Source organism: Empidonax traillii, unplaced genomic scaffold (assembly GCF_003031625.1).
Source record: "Empidonax traillii isolate 1590-97213 ecotype Southwest subspecies unplaced genomic scaffold, ASM303162v1 scaffold611:size485065, whole genome shotgun sequence".
NCBI classification, from domain to species: domain Eukaryota; kingdom Metazoa; phylum Chordata; class Aves; order Passeriformes; family Tyrannidae; genus Empidonax; species Empidonax traillii.
This window is the reverse complement of record NW_020955804.1, coordinates 258,317-277,599: the sequence shown is the minus strand read 5'-3', so window position 1 is coordinate 277,599 and position 19,283 is coordinate 258,317. Positions and strand designations below refer to the sequence as shown.

The window sequence follows — 19,283 nt, the reverse complement described above, 5'->3', positions numbered from 1 at the left end:
AAAGGATATTTGAACCAGTCATCCCAACTCATACATGGCCAAAATAAATATAGACTGTTTGCTTTGTTGAGCATTTCTATTCAAGCCTTTCATCCTCATGGTGAGGATTTTTTTGCCTTGTATTTTTTTGTCTTGCTACGATTTCCTCCAGGAATTCCCTTTCACCCACCTTCTGTATTTCACACCTCTTGTTATCCTAATGAAATAGTAAGAGCAAGAGTAATTAATAATGGTTTAAAGAACGAACCCTTGTTTTCCCTAAAGTAAAGACTGGAAGTAGCAAAAGAAGTTGTTCTACTGTCTCTTTAATTAAAATTCAATGCTTTAATCATATTCTCTGCCCAAACTTAAGTTTATCTTCTTTCATCTTTTCATTTTGATTTTAATTCCCATTGGTGTTTGCCAGTTGTTCGTGGACATGATATAGACATTTGTAGAAACAGGCAAAGTTACTAATGCATCCTTGCATCCTGTATAGCAGTCCTTTATGGTCCCAGCACAGAACTGACAAAGAATGTAAGAGTTACAATCTCATGTTTGCCTGCATGATGCATATTTGTCATATACTTGCAGTGTATTGTTTATGCTTTGCAATGTTTGCCAGGCACAGCTGGCAAATCAACAATTTTGGCCTAATAAAATGCACATTTTGTAGCACCAGACAGCTACTGTATATCTGCAGAGACAACATGAATTTTAGTTTTTTTCTAGACTGCATCTTCAGCTTAATAGACCAAGACAAACTGGCTATACTCTTCTGAGAAACAGACTTGATTCATGGTGTAATTCTTAGGAAGCTTGTGAAGAAAATCAAACTGACCATATTTTTTAGCAGCTGATTTCAGCGTGTTTGTGTAGAAACTATTAACAAAAATACATTTTAATGCATGAATGGCTTCTCCATAAATTCACTTGAACAAAGGGATGAAGAAATGAAATATTCTATAGTGACTGAGAGATGATAGGACCACTCTTTAAGTTTAGCCAGTATACGCTTGAAAGCTGCGTGCAGAGCAGTGACAATTAGCAGTCACTAATCATTTCAGTTTTGCCTGTGACCTTCAAGATTTTTAACAACGAAATATCCTCTGGCTCTCTTTTATCAACATTTTGACATGGTCTTTATTATAGAGAAATTAGAGATCAGATAGTCCATCTGGATCTGTGTTGTTGTCTATTCTGGCAGAGAATAATGCTAAGTCATCACTTGTTCTCAGCAAGCACTGCAGCAGACAAGTTTATCTCCTTGCTGAAGTGTCTGTGAGTTTTTATCAGGGAGAAAAGCTTTTTATTAATTTTTCCTTGGTAAGTAAAGCAAGAAAGAGAGAAACTTCTTTAGATAACAGGTTTTCTTCCTGGAAGTCTCTGACTCTGCCCAATGTGACTGAGGTAGCGCTGATAAGGTGGATCAATAACTGGATGAAAGGGCAAAAATGATGTGCAAAATCTCCAGTCTGGGGAAAACAAAACACAAACGCTATTCATATCAAAGGGAATTTTCAAGTATCCATGGCTATCAGAATGTTCAAGCTGAACTGAGAAAGAATAAGATTTCTTTACTGTGTTGCTCTTCTCAGACCAACAGTTACTGGTAGAAGTTGTATGCTAAAATTGCATGGTCACTTTTTTCTATTAAATTTTGCTGATATATTGATATTGTATAATAAAACTGACATGGCAAAATTCAGACACTTCTTATTTGTGCATGATATCTTGTAAAAAAAAGTTCATTTTGCTTCCTTCCTTTGGCTTGAGCTATCCCTTGCTGGGTGAATGACTTGGATGAAATCAGTAACAATCTGTGTGAATAGATAAGGTAAAATCCATGGCTTGGATCCTGCCTGCTGCAGCATTGCAGTCCAAACATGCTGCATAAGAGTAATTACATCCAAAAAGTGCACACCTGCTACCATGAAGTCTGTGTTGGACCGACTGGGGAAACAAGGCCCTTCATTTTTATATTTACCAGTAGAGCATTTTTTTATTGCTGATCTCTTCTAGCACCTGCAGTACTCCTTACACCAACAACAACCTGTCAGGTGAGGGGATTGTGAAGGAACTGTGCCTAGTGCCTCTTGAGACAGGTGTGTTCTCCAAGCCCCACCTGCAGTAGATGGGACGAGGCAGTCGGAGAGTGGAGGCATTCAACTGTAGTCACATACTGAACTTTCTCTTCATAAGGAAATAAATCTGTTACTACAAAAACATTATTTTAAATTATATCTGACCAAAAGCAGACACAAACTATGCTTATGATAAATTAGCAACTGTAAGAGCACTTGGTGTTTTCTTCTCTCTGCATCACAGGTAGCAGTCAAAACCATGAGCCAGACAGATTTTTCATTTCTAAGGTAGTTTGAGGGAGGTTGTATCTGCTGCATCCCATGAATTTGGAATACTCTTCTTTCTGTTTCGAGATACGTAAGATTTAGAAAAAGGAAAACAAAAAACATAATCGGAGATACAATCACACAATTTAACTTGCACATCCAGCAAAGGATGATCAGAAAGAATAATTTAACCAACACTAAAATCAAAATCAAAAGATAAATTTCCTTGGCAAAGAATGTGACCTTCCTGTCTGTATGCTCTTTCTGTGCCTGCTGTTCTGCACTACAAACAGAAACCATAGTAACACATTCACCTGCCCTTGTTTTATTACTGCCAATTGTTTAAACTAAACAAGAAAATTACATAGTGCAAATTGTTATGGACAAAAAAAAAAAAAAAAGAAAAAAACAAACAGCCCAGCTGTACAGTTAGTTTTGATGAAGCAAAAATAAAAGAAAACACCTCACTGTTGCAGTGACATGAATTCTTTTTTTTCTAGAGGAGGGATAGAGTGTACTTAGAGGGGGCTCTTGCCTGCCGGACTGATGGACCTGTTGGCTGTTCATTGAAAGTGAGCTTAAAACCATAAAATGGATCACTGATGTTGAAGGAGACCTATAAAATCATTGAGTTCAACCATTAATCCAGCACTGCTGTGTTCACCACTAATCACCAAGTGCCACATCCACATGCCTTTTGAACACTTCCAGGCATGGTGAGTTGTCAGGGGTGGACCAGAAGAGGCCTACAGAGAGTGGAGAGAGATGCAAAAAAGCTGCAAGGAAGGCTCAGAAGAAAGGATCTATTTAGAAGACTTCTAGCAACTGTAGCTGCGCAGAACTGCTTGGGACCCAGCTACAAGGCCGCAGCCTTGCAGCCTCAGCAGATTCCCCTGTCTGTGCACCCAGGACACTCCTTCCATTATTCCCTAGCTCTTCCTGCCCCTTGAGTGACCAGGCATATTCCCTGCAGCCTATCTCCCCAAGCCCCCTTATCACTGAACCTCAGGATTTGATGTTTCCTAGCAGAAACCCTCCTCTATTCCCAGAACTTCTGTATTCCCCTGTATATAAGCTGTCTTCTTGTTTTAATAAAGGCCATTTTGTGGGTCACATCTCGTATGTGTCCTGTTCCCCATACAAAATGTGCCACTGGGTCTTGTCACGGGACTGACCCCCACCCTCACGCGATAGTGAGTCCACCAGTTCCTCAGACAACTTGTTCCAATGTTTGACAACCCTTTCCCTGAAGAAATTTTTTCTAACATCCAGTCTAAGCCTTCCATGGCGCAACTTTTCCTCTTGTCCTGTCGCTTGTTATCTGGAAGAGAGCAAGCCCCACCTCACTACAACATCCTTTCAGGTAGTTGTAGAGTGAAATAAGGTCCCCCCTGAGCCTCCTTTTCTCCAGACTAAACAACTCCAGCTCCCTCAGCTGCATCTTCTCTTCCTTGCTCTCCAGACCCTTCCCCATCTACACTGACCTTCTCTGGACATGCTCCAATTCGTAGTGAGGGGCTCAGAACTGAACACAGGAATAGAAGTGTGGAAGAAATAGAGGTGTGGCCTCACTGGTGCTGCGTACAGGAGGACAGTCATTGTCCTAGTCATTCTGGCCACAGTATTTCTGATACAAGCCAGGATGCCATTGACCATCACCCATTCCATATGTCCATGCCAACATTATTAACACAAGATTACTGTGGTGAGGAAAATAAATCCATACAAATTCCTAGTAGATTAGGTCAAATAAGATCACTTTTGTCTGTTTTAGAAACATTTCTTATGTCTTATAAGAAATCTTATAAAATTTCTTATGTAGGTATTTCCCAGCTGGTGGAAACCGAGCCCCAGACCTAATCAATGAAACCTCACCAGTCAATTCCGCAATGAGCTTTTTAAACAACCTTTAGAAAGCACAAGTGACTTGTAGGTTATTTTTGTCAATTTCCATAATTCCTTCACTCTCTGTGAACTGACTCAGCTTTAACTATTTCATACATTAACTGAATCCAAGCTACTGTATGTGAACATTAAAGTGTTCCCTGGGCTGACTCGTTTCAGATTTTTCGCAAAGTCAGCCTTATGGGGTTTCATTGGTTCATGTGGGCCATTTTTCAAAGTTATATTTACAGTCAAAATGTTTGGAGGCTTTTTAAAAAGTGAAATCTTAGATTCTATTGAATATCTCAGAAAACTGAATGTAATCCAGAGTGGTTTCTGTGTGCTCTTTCTCTCTTGCTCTCATAGTTCCCCTCTCTGTTACAGTAAAAACTCCTGAGGACACCAACAGAATTAGCATTAACCTTTGTACAGAAATAGACTTGTAAAAACTGTTCATTGCTAACAGACTAGCAAGTACTACTAGGTTGTTCACATATTCGTGGAACCTGTTAAGAACAAAAGTTATTCTTATATATATTTTTTGGTAGAAAAGGTCTCTTTATTGCCAAAATACATACTTATTATAAAACATTGGAAAGGCTGTATGGGAAATTGCATCTTTTCTTTCAGTTGATATACTTTATGTGTGTTTTTTTATGTGTTCATACTTGTGTACATACACAACATAAAGTTTATAAGATCAATATTTTTAAAATCATGCAGCACAGCCCTGTGCAATGAGATATGTATTGCAAAGCTAGATCATACTTTTGATGTTTTTTGACCTTGTGTTCACAGCATCTAAACTACTCAACATTTGAAATTACCCTAGGTGTTGCAGAGTGTCTCTTTTGAATTTAAACAATTGAATACTGCAAAAAGACCATGAATTTAATCACTTCTTCAGTTGTAGTTGAGCACTCCAGTGCTGTCTTCAAGCACATCTCAAACTTTGACTTAATTTCTGCTCCTTTCTTAAATATTCAAAGAGTACACTGAACACAAAAGGAAATACAGAACTGTGAAATGTCAGTTTTTGTCAAGTGCCAACAGTATTTAAACATCCACGTGTATACCCGTGTTCAGAAAATGCGTGTCTCTGCACAGAAAGGTGGAAGGAATTATGGCATTTTAGATGAGCAGTTCATGCAAACTTGTCTAATTTAGGTCACCTATCATCTGGCAATGTGGTTTTCTGAAGTATACAACTTTATCTATTCAAATTCTGAGAAATTAAGATATTCTCTCCTACTTTATTTGAAATTAGTGTTAACATTATATGTTATGATCATTAAATACTAGTTTCTATTACCCTGTTTTGAAAGATTTGGCAATGAATCATGTGAAGACCAGAAATAATATCCTTAAAACATATGCTGCAAGCATAGCCAATTAGCATTTCCCACAGCTTGGTGAAATCCCAGAGGCCTTTGCAATGCCTTTTAGGGAAAAAGAAATAAAAATAGAGAAAGACTATATACTGGTCATAATAACTCAATAGTCCTGTTTAGTGTGGGGTTTTTGTTTGTTTGTTTGTTTGTTTTTCCTAGACCCAATAGGAATAATTGTAATGCATGCTAGCATAGATTTGTTGGTTTTGAGTAATGTTGTTGGCAAAAACATTCACCAACTATTGTATAGTTTACTCGGTAGTTGTCTTTGATGGCACTCTGTGCAGGACAATACCAAGCTGTGCAGAGCTGAGTGATCTCTGAGCAGGTTTGGAACTGAGAAATAGTAACCAACAGTTCAGCCAGGCTAAAAAGTCCTAATGCTGGGCTGACTTTAAACAATCTAGGTCAGGTATCTATGTGAAGAATTATTTTGTAACATGTGAAAAGCACTATTGGTTATAGAGGACTTTCTTTGTGTAGGATCCTACCTGTGCTGAAGAGATTAAGTCATAAAAACATAAGAGATGCTCTACAAGGTCAATCCAATAGCCCCCTCTAGCTCCATTTCTCTGTTTCAGAAAGGATTTTGTGAAAAGTGCAGAAGCCTATCTGCCTTCTTTGGTCTCTTACCTTTGTACTTCACTAAAGGCTGGAACTGTTGTATAAGCAATATCAGAGGGTGCATCACCGTCATGTCTAATTACAGACCATTCTCAAGTCTGTTTAGCGAAACCATCAATGCTGACACTGCACAATTCTTTGTTTCTATTGCTGGGCAAAGACCAAACTATTAGGACAAAAAAACCAAAAATCAAATCCTGCAAAAACGCCTCTCCTCTCTGCAGAAAGTTTTATATTCCTAAACAAGTGTTTGGCTTTTGTTGTTGTTGTTGTTTTTGTTGTTTGCTTAGTGACGAGTGAAGCAAAAAAGGACACGCTTAAAATAAATAGTCACAAAAAGAAATAGTAGCACTGCATAGGTCCCCATGACATTCAGGGACTGGACCTTTACAGACCACACCTATCTGCCCCATCTGCACTAATGCACCAGAGTCAGCTGGGCTGCAGGCATCAGTGCTTTTACCCTCACAGGTTTACCCATCAGATAATTTTGCTTCCTACTAAAGATGCAGTACTAAACCTAGGATGTGAATTGTTTCTACCCTACAGGATATTATAATACATCCGGTTATGTTCCAACCTGAGACCACAGCAGATCTTGCAAACATTGTGATATTGAGCAGCCTTCCAGTAGAGTAGTTCAGACAAAACAAAATTTGCCTGCACTTTAATTTTAAAACAGTTTAGTAGAGACAACATGATTAACCACATTCAGATGTTTTTCTGTAGTACAATGTTTTGGGTTTTTTCGAATTATGTAAGCGAAGTATGTATAGTGGAGAAATAATATAATTTACTAGATGATATTTAGAAGAAAGACAAAATGTTATTTACTACTTAATGTAAGAGGAAAAAACAATTTGCAGTTATTTTTCAATAGTACTATATGGGATACATTTGAAGGTCCTTCTTGTGTTAGAACTTTAGGAAATTAAAATTCTTTGGTTAATACTTTTATCCTTCATCAGAATTTTCTTAAGTGTTGACATTCAGGTTTTCACCTTATAACTTTGTAAAGAAAGCTGTAAGTGTTATAAGAAATTAGAATAGAAATCTACATCTTTGCAGTTTTCAGTTCTCCAAACATGCCTAGAATTCATATGGAAATGGCTTTTCAGAAGAGCAAACAAAATATTGATGATGAAGGTATTCCTTTTCTTTGTCACTTAAACCACATAGAAATACATACTTTTTTCCATGCTGGTACAATGGAAGAGCAAAGCAGTGAATTAAATAAGTGATGACTCCATAAAGGATTGCACTAATTGACATTTTCATTACTTCTATGCAGAATATTTTACTATGTTTTACCTTATAAATTTATCTGCAGTAATATTGGTAAGGATTTTTTCCTAGCTCTCTCACTATTGCAGATATATTTCAGTTTTAATTAATAATATTCTTCTGTATTTGTAGCACAAACAATTTTGCAGCACACTTTTTCAAACAGCCCTGCAAAAGAAGATAAAAAAAGAAATCTGAGACTCACATGTGGGAAAGAATACGTAATATGAATTTCAGAAATTATGAGAAATCACCAACCTCAATTTTCCTTTTGAAATTACTGATCTTTTCAGTTAATGGAAGTCTCTGCAAAGAAGTGCAGAAGGAGTCTTTGCTCCTCTAAGGGTGTGTAGTGAAAGGAATCATACACAAGAACATGCAGAGAGAAACCTATGGGGCACATGAAGAGGGAAGTGGTGATGAGGACAAGCCTGCTCAGTTGCATTGACAGAGAAGGGTGTGTAGTGTGGGAATGTTTCTTTTTCAGGATTATCTGAGCATCTTGCCAATAAGGAAAGGGAGGGAGAAAAACACACAGGCACCAAACCTGACCAGTTAATGCTGACAATCAAAAATAAACTCAGTCACACTAGTTGGTGAGCTTGTTGAAAAAGAAAAGACAGGCAAATCAGACTATGCAACAAATAAGGATGTAAACCTGGGGATCCAGGATGTTGCAGAGGGGTCTATGTGGCTCTGTTGAGTGATGAAGCAAGGTTTAGGGAAAAAGGATAAGGAAGGAACAAAGTGAGGGGTAGACTCTCTGCCCCATGTTGAGAGCTGCAAGGACTGAGTGCCAGCTACTGGGGGGACTGATGAGACTACTAGACCAGCAACTGGAGTCAGATCTGGGGTGTAGGTGTCCCTGGCCTGTGGTGTCAGCTGCTGGAGGGGTGGGGTCTTGTGCCAGATGCTGAGGGTGAGTAGGAGTCATAACCCAGCCACTGGGTCCTGTCTTGAAAAAAGATGCTGGGGAGGCTGGTGTATGTGAGGTGCATGTGGGTATGAGGTGCTGGGATCAGGGCAGGGGTTTTGGATGAAGAGATGGGCTGTGCTGCTTGTTCGAGGGAAGAGCTGCAAAGGTGCATGTTCTTGTGGATCTAGAGAGTGAGTGTGTGTATGTGTGCACATCAACACTAGTGATCTTCTACCTGTGCCAGTGATGAGGAGGTGCTTGGCTTATGAAGAGATCTGCTCTGCTACCAGTGTCCTGGGCAGGCAAAGGGGTTTTTTTGCTCCGGAATGTTTCTGTATTATTTCTGTACGGAGGTGAGTTTCCCCATGAGAAAAGAAAGTAATTTCTCTGGAATGATTTTCTCAGGAAAATCAATTGAGCGCTTTTGGAAGCTGTAATGGTTTAAGTGAATGTATGATTGAAAATATTCTTGTCTGTTTGAGTTTCCTTTAATGTTAAATCAATTCATGTTATTTGTGTTCTCTGTACTGTGTGAGCAATAAGGCTACCTCAAGGTTTCCGCTTTGTTCCTCAGTTGTTAGGAGTAGCAGAATTATTACCCCTTTTATAGTATATTATGTCAGTATTTCAGTATTTTTGTTCATGTTTGTGTTAACAAATGCATACAGGTACTACTACCATTGATGCAAGATTTTACTATGCTGTTTGGAAGACTGTGCAGCAGAAATAGGGTCTCCAGAACACATATTAAGTTTGGATTTTTTAAAGATGTGATTATATGGCTATATTTCATACCTAAAGTCCCGAAGACAATGGTAACCTTTCACTGACTCCAAATACAAGCTGTTGTTTTATAACAAGCTTTAAACACAATGCAACCCTTATCCAGGTACCAAAATCACCAGAGGAAACAAACTTTGATGATTGACTTCAGGCTTTTAAATTGGAGAAATACCAGGGAGTTGTATAAATAAAACACCACAAAAAAAGTAATGTGTTATCACTTTCATCTACTGTTTATTTTCTCATATAGAGGAACTTCAGAGCAGATTAAATAATACAGCATGCATATGCCAAATATTGTGGAAAATCAATACAAATATTGAAATCAATTACACAATAGCGAAGCAGGGACTCACAAGATGAGATCAATTTATGGATATTTCCGCAAATTAACTCTATCAGACTGTGATTTGGTTGCTGCTTTATTATCTTTTGTTCCTATTGTGCAGTGAACCTAGTATTGGGTGGGCTGTGTTAATTTACAGAGCCCATGCACTTGGCTTTGTAATACTATGGAGAAATATTCACTTCCAGTCACTGCAGAGTGCAAGAGTAGCCAAAGGAGCAATGGTTTCTCATCCTGCAGCAGACTCAGAGCAAATCAATTTCCATGTTTGCAGCACAGTCAGCTACAACTATTATCAATTACTGAAAAATTAATGGAGTATTATGCGTAATCCCTTACAACAGAATCAGATGACAGTACGGTTATGACCTACTGAAGTCGTTACTGGAAAGGTTTATACACAATATGTCACAGATTTTTAGACTAATGCACAAGTAATATTTGTGTTTACGTTTACAAGACAGTAAATTTGTTCTGGACTGAAAGGAAATTCCTACCCTTGTGGTGGGTTTAAACCAACTTACTCACTATTGAATTTTCCCTTATCTAAACAATCCCAAGCAGTTACTTACTGTAAAAGGCCATGAAGCCCTGGCAGCCCTTTCTTTTTGGCACAGCTTATTATTTCTAACAAAAACAATGGGCTAACACAAAACAAAGATATTTTTTAGACGAAAACACACTTTGTAAGTTCAGAGTCCTTTCTGAAACCTGTTACTCTCTTCTCATGAGATAGTAATCTACATGAGATAGTAATCTCTTCAGCTGGGTTCCTCCAGTGATTTGTAAATGTAACCTGGGTCTCCTTTTGGATTTCAGATATACACCAGGTTAGTTTTCCAGGGTGAGTGAGTGTTTCACATTGCCACGGTTACATTGCAGTCATTGGGATAGTGTGGAGTAAGCTACTACGCAGTGTTATAGCTGAGTTGTCAGTGAGTAGTAAATTGAAACCATCTTTTTTTTTAAGTCACTAGGCAATATAAGTGTGGTGAATCTGGTTCCTCAGTCTGGAAGTATAAAGATTTTTTTCTGGCAGTAACCTGCAATTTCCCATCTTGATGAAAAGAAATGGTAACAAAGCCTCTCTCTAATTTTGGTGGTAGCTCACGGACCAAGATATTACCTCTGTTTTGACAGTGGTATGTTCTCTGTATTTCAGCATCTATACACACTGTATATTGCAGCAAGATTGTGACTATAATATATTAAAAACATAGGTTTAAATTGTCTCATTTTAACTTAAGATCCCCTTTTACGTGGATGAATGTATCACTTGTATTCTGGTGCTCACATTCATTATCAAATTAGAATGGGAAAAGAGAAAGGAAAAGCATCTCCCTTCTCCTGGAAGAAAGAAGCAGCAAGGTTTCTCAAGAGCCCTTCATTTTAGCTTTGTATGAAATCAAAATGTGCCCTGAAATACGGTGAAGTTTACTGATTGATGTATCTTGCTTTCAGATACCTTAATAATTTCTGAACAAAATTAAAAGGAAAAAAAAAAAAGGCTTTTGTTTTGATGAAAACTCCATTTGAAAATAGGAAAAAAAAATCTTTAAATTTGAAAATTATTTAAATTGAGTGCTTTCACAGATTAGGCTATAATTTTTTTTTTTAGAAAATATATGGAGAAATATAGCAATTTTCTTTCCCTTTTTTGCTTCTGTGTCTCGTATCTCCTTTTCAATTCTGTCATCTCACCAATAAAACTTCTCTCAAGTCTAACATAAATTTAGAGTATATGGAAAAACACCAAGTCAGCTGTAATCTGTTGACAAGAACATTAGCAAAATATTATCCAAAAGCCAAGATTAGAATGGGATGTGCTATTTCCCAAAACTGTATATTTCACACTGTAATGGTTATTCAAAGAAAAATCACACTGTTGATCTCAAAGAATGGAAAATGCGGTGAAACTACAGAGAGCTACTTTCAAACATACGGACAGATTTTTAAAAAAACATACATAACATAAACCAGTGCAGCTCCAGATAGATTTCTGCTGCTAACATAGTGTAGAAATGAGCCTTTTAATTTTTTCACAACTATTCACATGTTCTGTGTTTTCCTGTGTGGAAAGAAAAACAAACTTATTTTACCCACTGTCATTGTGAAAAGACTGAGAAGCTCCAAGTCCAGCACACGATGCATGCAAGATAGTCTTCATTTTAGTTTGTGACAAGTTATTCAACAACAAGGAGCAGAGTAATATACATGGCTCAGATCTTTACATGTGAAGCAAATTTATTGTAGTTGCCACAGGTTAAGTGTGCTGCCTGACTCAACCATTCCTGAAAACCTGAATTTCTAGTTTCACTTGGAGGAAACTAGATTCTGATTATGGTAAATAAGTAATCAGGACTGAGCTGTGTCACTACGACAAGTGTGTTAGGATTTCAGATAATTTACTTATGCAGATAGAGAAGGGTATTGTTACCCAAACATTTAACAACTTCCCCTGACTCACTTTTTGCTGATGGTACTTTGGCGAATGAGGTTTAAAACAGTGATATCTGAACAATAAATATGTGATGAAAATTAATATTAAAGTATTGTCTTGACAAGTACAAAAATAAGTGTGTAATGAACTAAGAAAGGGAAAGGAAAAAGAACTGTATAGCACAATCCTCACTGTGAGAGTTAGTCTGTGCAATTGGTTTAAGAGAGATATTCTGTGAAATTGTTTCCACAGGTAGGGCTAAAATTGCTACCAAAAGCAAATGCCCTGTGGGAGCAGGGTAAGACAAACCCCATCATTTTCTGAGCAGTGCAGCAGCTCAGGCAGGATCAGGTTATAGCTCTTGAGCACTCAATTCAGTGCTCAGCTTGGTCTTGTCTTTAATTTCTCATTGTTACCTATTAATTCTGGTTTTCTCTCTTTGCTCCATCCATCCACATGCATTTCGTGTGGTCCTCTCAGCTTTGAATTTTTACCGTCCTGTTTTCTCCCTTCCTCCTTGTGTGTCCTATCCATTCCTTTATCATTAGCTTTAAACTCCTTCCTCTTAAATTTTTTCCTTGTTCAGTATCTGATAAAAAAAATGAAAATGAGAGACAGACAGCATTCAAAACGATTCCAGGTTTGCCTGTAGAAGGAAGAAAGGAGGAAGGGCTCTGTTTCCAAAGGACCTGAAACCCTATCTTAGGTTTTCTAGCCTCTGCACAATGAAAATCTACAAGCCCTAGAGTAATCCCTAACTTGCCACTATGTAGATTCTTGTGCCGTATCTGAGAAGGCTTGTGTTTTTGAAAATGCTCATGAAAGGAATCTTACTTGCAAGTGTTCATCTTCATGGTTAAGCCTGACTGATTTTGTTTCTTTTTTTTTTTTTTTCTTTCAAAAGCTGTCATCAGATTCACTCTAGACTATAAAGGGAAAAGTGAAGCATCCAGCACTCATCTCCCACGCTCTCCTTAATGCACACAGCTCATCATTTGTAAAGCACATCTGTTTCTTAACTATGTTATGTCTTGAAGGCTTTCATCTCTGCAGTAATATTTCCTAATATCAGGTCTTGAAGAAATGCTATTACTTCATTAGTCTTGTAATTAAGACAGCCTAATATTTTCTATCAGAAGAGCTTGTTTAGTTGTCTTTTCCAGGCTGTACCTGATTGGGTATGAATTTTCCAGGGACATACCAGGCACACATACCTCTTTCTCTCCCTGAAACCAAAAAACATGGCTCAGAACAATACCAGAAATCCTTTGTGCATGTACTTTGGAGAAGTAGGAGAGATTGATATTTAGAAAGGGAGATTGCTGTGCTAAAAGTGTGTGCTTTTTTGCCATCTAAGGAAACTTTGCTTTAAACAAACAAAGGCTTTGGAAATATAATTACACTTTATATACGATACCAAACATATTCATTAGAATTTGACAGCTGCATTCTATACTTTTGATATTTTGCGAAAACCCAGCAAATGCTTGGAGCTTTCCTCTCAGCATAGAGAGGACTTGCTGGTGGTTCCCTTGGTAACTTCTGCCCCTGTTGCTGCACTCTTCTACCCACAGCAGACTGCAAACCTGTCACACATTAAAAGCTGGTTCAGCAGCCCTTTGTCCTGCATGGATGACAGTAGTGAATAGCGGTGCACACAAGTCTGTTCAGGTTTCCGTGTGCTGAGTAAGGGCACAGTATGGTCGTATGATGAAAGTAATTGAATAAGACCCTGGAGGATCTCTGTCTCTGACTTTCCATGTATCTCTCCTTGTGTCCTGTGGTACAGAAGTTAGCGCCTATTGCTGTCTGAATAAATTACTACATACTGTACTTTATTAAATTCCCTGAAAGATAGGCCCTGAAGTTTTCAAGCTGGACATCCAAAATTTGTTGGAAATGTTTGTAACAGTTTCTTATTGCCTGGGCTGTTTCTCCACTGCAGAAAAACTTTTTAATCAGAAGAATTTAACGAATGCTTGTAAAGCGTTGGGATATTACAGTCATGAGCACTATAATAGAGGATGCTATGAAATAAACCATTCATGTAATTTTGTAACTGGCATTGAGACCAGAGGCTAAACAATGTACAGTAAATAAACTCTATCTACACAATGACAAAACGAAATAGAGGATATTCACTGAGCAGCATTCATATTAACACTGTAGGGAGCAATGGATATGACCAGGTAATTAAAGATGGTATCATACTGGATTTTCCTGAAAAAGGCTGAGTGGATGCCTTGAAAACAATATTAATATTGTCATCTCCTAACTTTGGAGTTCTTGAGTTTGCAGTTACAGCTTTCTGTGACAGTAGATTTTGAGACATTTAAAATGTAAACTTCTTGTTCTGCTGTAGCTTTTCTGTATTTGTTTTAGCTATTACACAAGGTTTTTTGCATTTCAGAAGAAAGTGGTATATAGGTTGTTTCAGCATATAGTGTTGGGTTTTTTTGTCCTCACCCAAGTCTTTTGCTCTAATTGCAGTCATTTTTTGCTCTTCTCAGTCTTAAGAAACCTCTTCTTCTCCTCAGCCTAGTACTACAGACACAGTTAACACACTCCAGTGAATCTCCTGGAGGGCCAGCTAACCTCTTTGTCATTGACATTTGTTCTATAATGGAAACTTCTGGTTGGGAACCACAGGAAACTCAACAAACCCTCTCAGCTGCTGACATTTAGCATTCTCATGAGATGTACCCTAACATGAGAAGGTAAATCCCATTTGAAAGCACTTAAGAAAAATGAGATGTAAGATGTCTGTAATGCCACAAAGTGCTGATCCAGGGATAGGATCATGCTGTCTTGTTTAATATCTTCAGTCATTGTTGAAAATAAATTTCATGTGACTGATTTTCTGGTATTTATTCTTTTATGCCTCCAAGTGTTTCTCAGCATTTTTTCTCCCCTTTCCTCCCTCTTCATTCCTATTGTAATGATCACAACTTCTATATGTGGCTGTACCTTACTGCTGACTCAGCCCTCAGGATTTTCCCTTTTAATTGAACATTCACAAAATTGAGAGTATGTCATAGCCCTCTGCTTCTAGCCTCATCTTACCTCCAGTGTCCTGCAGCTTGAATGAGAAACTGAAATAACCCCCCCTTATCCCATTTACAGCTAGTTATTAATGCAATTCAGTAACTTCAGATATGACATTGTGGAGTTCTGATTTTACTCCTGTAAATACTGAATCTAAGTAATGGTAGAGGATAAAATGGGAAGCTGTGCTCTGGTGAGCCCTAATGGAAATGTGTGAAATAGTCATAACTTCCACATAATTTTCTCTGTTGATTTTCAGTGTGGACAACAAAAGAGCAGTGAGAGATCTGCTGAAATTTCCAAGAAAGCCAAAGATTGTAGCTGTTACTTCAGAGCTGGTGTTTAGCTCTTTTTTTTTTTTTTTTTTTTTTGGATAGGGATATTGGTGGGTTTTGGTTTTTCCACTGGGACATTTGTTCTCTTATAGGCATGTTGCCAGGCACTGTAAATATTATCAGTGGTACAGCATTGGAGAGCTTTTCCTTCAACTCTTTCTTTGCTTTAGTAATTGGCTTTAGTAAGTCAGTTGCTATGTGGCATGTGATAGCTCTTGGCCCATTATTACTCTCTCTCTCTTCTACTTTCTAGTGTAAAAGGTTCCGCCATATCTTCCTACTATAAGAATAAAAGTGCAAAAGTAGAAGTGACTATTTTTAGTGGATTTTTATGTAGCAAAGCTCAGGGAGACACAAAGCAGAGACAGGTAAATGTGGCTTTGACACGGAGATGGAAAGCTGCAGTGCTCTGCGCCTTGGAGGACAGAGGGCTTCTGAGCAAAGGTGGTGATGGGGCCAGGTAACACTATCAATTCAAATTGGACTGAATGCATAGGCAGGAGGGAGCACAAGGTGGCATGGTTGTGACTCTTGTGAATTGTCCTGTGCAGGGCTACGGGCTGAACTCGATGATCCCTGTGGGTCACTTCTAACTCAGCGTATTCTGTGATGCTGTGATTCTATTCTTTCAGTTTCTTAAAAAAATTTCCCATCTATGGGAGGTGAGAGCTGTAACACCTCCTAATATTAGACCGTGAAAAATCCACTTTGCACAGAAATTGCACAGAGTGAAGACAAAATGGACAATTCTTTATTTCAGGGGGTGAGCTAACTTATATGTGGTAGAACATAGAATGTGTGGAATTTAGAAGGATTTTAGGGAGTTTCATGCAAGGGGATGTCTATAAATGGAGAAATTAAGCTAAACACATCCAAATATGGGTGAGGTGAGATAGAAAAACAGGGAAAAGCTATAAATTTTAACTATCAGGGGCCAATAAGCATAGGGTATAGAATCACCAAAGAGGGACAGGGCTAACAATAGTTGAAACTGCAGATTACATACAAAGCAGGATTTTTTCTAACAACATTGTTACTAAATTGAATAAACATAACACTTTTATAACATGAAAAGCAGTCTCTGAGGTAGGAAGTTATCTGCTGTCCAGTAGTTTAGCTGCATTCCAAAGCGGTCTTTTCTTCAGTTCTCCTTTTCTTCAGAGATTTTTCTCCACCAAGAATATGTCTCTTGCGAAGGACTTCCAACACCCATCTAGTACAACCAACAGCATTCAGCTAGATGAAGATATATCTTTGCTGGAAGAAGGTCTCAGCAGTGGTACTGTCACAGTTAGGGAACATCCCATGACAAAGTCTGCTGTGATCCACGATGATAATCCTGTGATCAAAAACTGCTAGTGGAATTGATGGCCAAGAGAGATGTGATTCCTATGCTCTCAGTAACCACAGCCAACCTCACTGGTATTCCAATATTGAGCATCACCTGCAACAAGGACTGTGTTTGTGACCAACATGAAGGTCATCTTTTCTGTCCTCCTATACATAGTGGCAGAGATGTGACCTGGAAGTACCCTGAAGTTTTTAATGAAGGAATTTCTGATAGCTATGAATAATGGTGGAAACAAGAGATTTTGAGGAAGCTGCTAGAAACAATCTGTAAAAAGCAGATCTGTCAAGGTATATTGGAAAGGGAGTTAGGGTGTTGGATGCAGTGTTGGCCAAGAAAGCGTGTTCCTGGATCTCACTGACAGAAGAGCACTATTGCTGTACTAGCCAGGCAGTTCCTGCTACAAATACAAAATTATGACTAATTCTGAATACACTCATTTGTGCCATGCCTGGTAATCAACTGATCCTGCACTGACGTTTGTGACCCAGGGATCTGGCTGCAAGCTGAAGTTCACAGTGATGCTATGTGTGAAGTGCTAATTCAAACTTCTCTGGGACTGTCTGGTGCCAATGGAAGGCACTGAAGTGCTGGTTACTTAACTTCTGCAATGGATAGTGCTTCATATTTGGTTCGTTTTTCCAAATGCTCTGTTTCAAAACCTTCGTCAGTCTTTGTGTTATAAAACTCAAATAGATTTACTAAGGATTGGGTGTTGTTTTGGTCTGACCTTCCCATCCTGCAGTGCAATGACTCATGGTGAGCAATTACTTTGATTCATTACTTTTAGAGTACTTTTCCCTCTAAGGTACACACTTTTGGATGAAGTAAAATATTAAGCCTTTTGAAGCATAAGTTCAGTTGCTAGAAATTGAAATAAGCTCTTCACACTTTATGAAGGGATTTTAAACTTCCATTATGCTGAAAATAGTACTTTAAATTCAGATGTGCTTTTGTTAAAATAAAAAGTGAATAACTAAATTATTTGCTTTAAAATTAAGGGGTTGTTTTTTCACAATAATATTACTTTTGGCACTGTATTATTATTGTTGTTAACTTATTTCAATGACTTTGAACTAAGAATCAGATATTCAAGTGCTATTAAAAGTAATTTTCCCTATATTTTTCTGAAATATTTTAATCAGATCATATGAAGTCAGGCAAATGAGGTAATATACAATATGTGTCCACTTCTCACTCTCCGTAATTGCTTCAGTTACACTTACCTTCTCAAGTACTGTTACTCTAATTATCTCATTTTGCAAGTTAGGATCTTTTTAAACTGCTAATTTATGTGGAGTCAGAACCTACATATAATATATCCTCCATATAAACTTTAATTGTAATTTCATATTGATATGAATAAAAATAAAAATAAAAATAAGCATGTAATTTGAAATGTTTTGAAGTCAAAGAAACAGACTTGTGCCTAAATACGATGTACTTATGTATTACTTTCCAAAATCATGACTTTACATACACAGCATAATACTATTTTAATTTGTATTTCCAAAATAAACCAACCGTTTCTTTTTCTTGCATACACTGTATTTTTGCTCATGTTTTCAGCACTAGTACTTTGAGTTACTTACAGTGTATGTTCAAATGCTGGATCATGTAAAGACTGTTTTTTGACTGTCCATAAAATTCAACTTTGCTATTAATGGATTGGAAGGACTTTTGGGTTTGGTACAAAATTAAATTCTTTTGAAAAGATGCTCTCTTCTCACCCCATGAAACCTCTTCTTATACATTCTTATGAGAATCAGTCACTTTGATCACTACTAAGTAATATCTTACAGTTCAAGGAGAAAAATATTAGGCTGTTTTTTTTTCAGATCATATAGTTTGTTAGTTTTCAGATGTTACTCCCAGAGCAGGTATATTTAGAAATTTCATGGAGATTCAAATTCAGCTTTTAGGGCAGACAGGTTTTCTTTGGGACTGGAATAGGACTGAACTTGTACTCTGTCCTCTTATTCCTTTGACAAGAACCTCAGTCAAGGATTTGAATATTGATTACTTAGTTTTCTACAGTCTAAATAATGAATTAATTAAATTAATTGGTTAAATTAATGAACACATTTGACTAATTAAAATTACCACTAACACATTCCAGCTTTCTAATGAGATTACTTTCCTGCCAAATATGTCCAAATCATCTTCAAGTCAGAGGACAAGAATAAGGTCCAGAATATCTGTCTTTCATTTTGCTTTATTAGGAAGGCATATTCAGTGTGGGTTAGTGTCGTCTGTATTTCCCTCTTTTTATTTCCTCTTTATTAATAGGAAACCATTTATCAGTTCTCATGCTTGCTCAGCCAAGGTGCCACCCATTCATTTCCACCATTCCTCTTGATGATTACAAGCCTTGCAGGTACTAAAGTAGTCTGTTGATGACTCCTTTGGTACTTTTCACAGTAACTGACAAAGCAAGTAGTTAACCAAATAGTCCACTTAATCGTGGTGTGATACACTAATGTATATTTAAAGTTTGCATAATAGGTTTAGCTATGATACCATTTGCTTCAAATAAAGGGTGGAGCTAATCTTGGAA

General features: G+C 37.6%; 1 protein-coding gene across 2 annotated transcripts in view; it reads left to right on the top strand.

Moving 5' to 3' along the window:
• Positions 1 to 19,283, top strand: part of FRK (fyn related Src family tyrosine kinase) — a 51,047-nt gene that overhangs the window by 3,092 nt on the left and 28,672 nt on the right. The gene's annotated exons all lie outside the window — the stretch shown is intronic.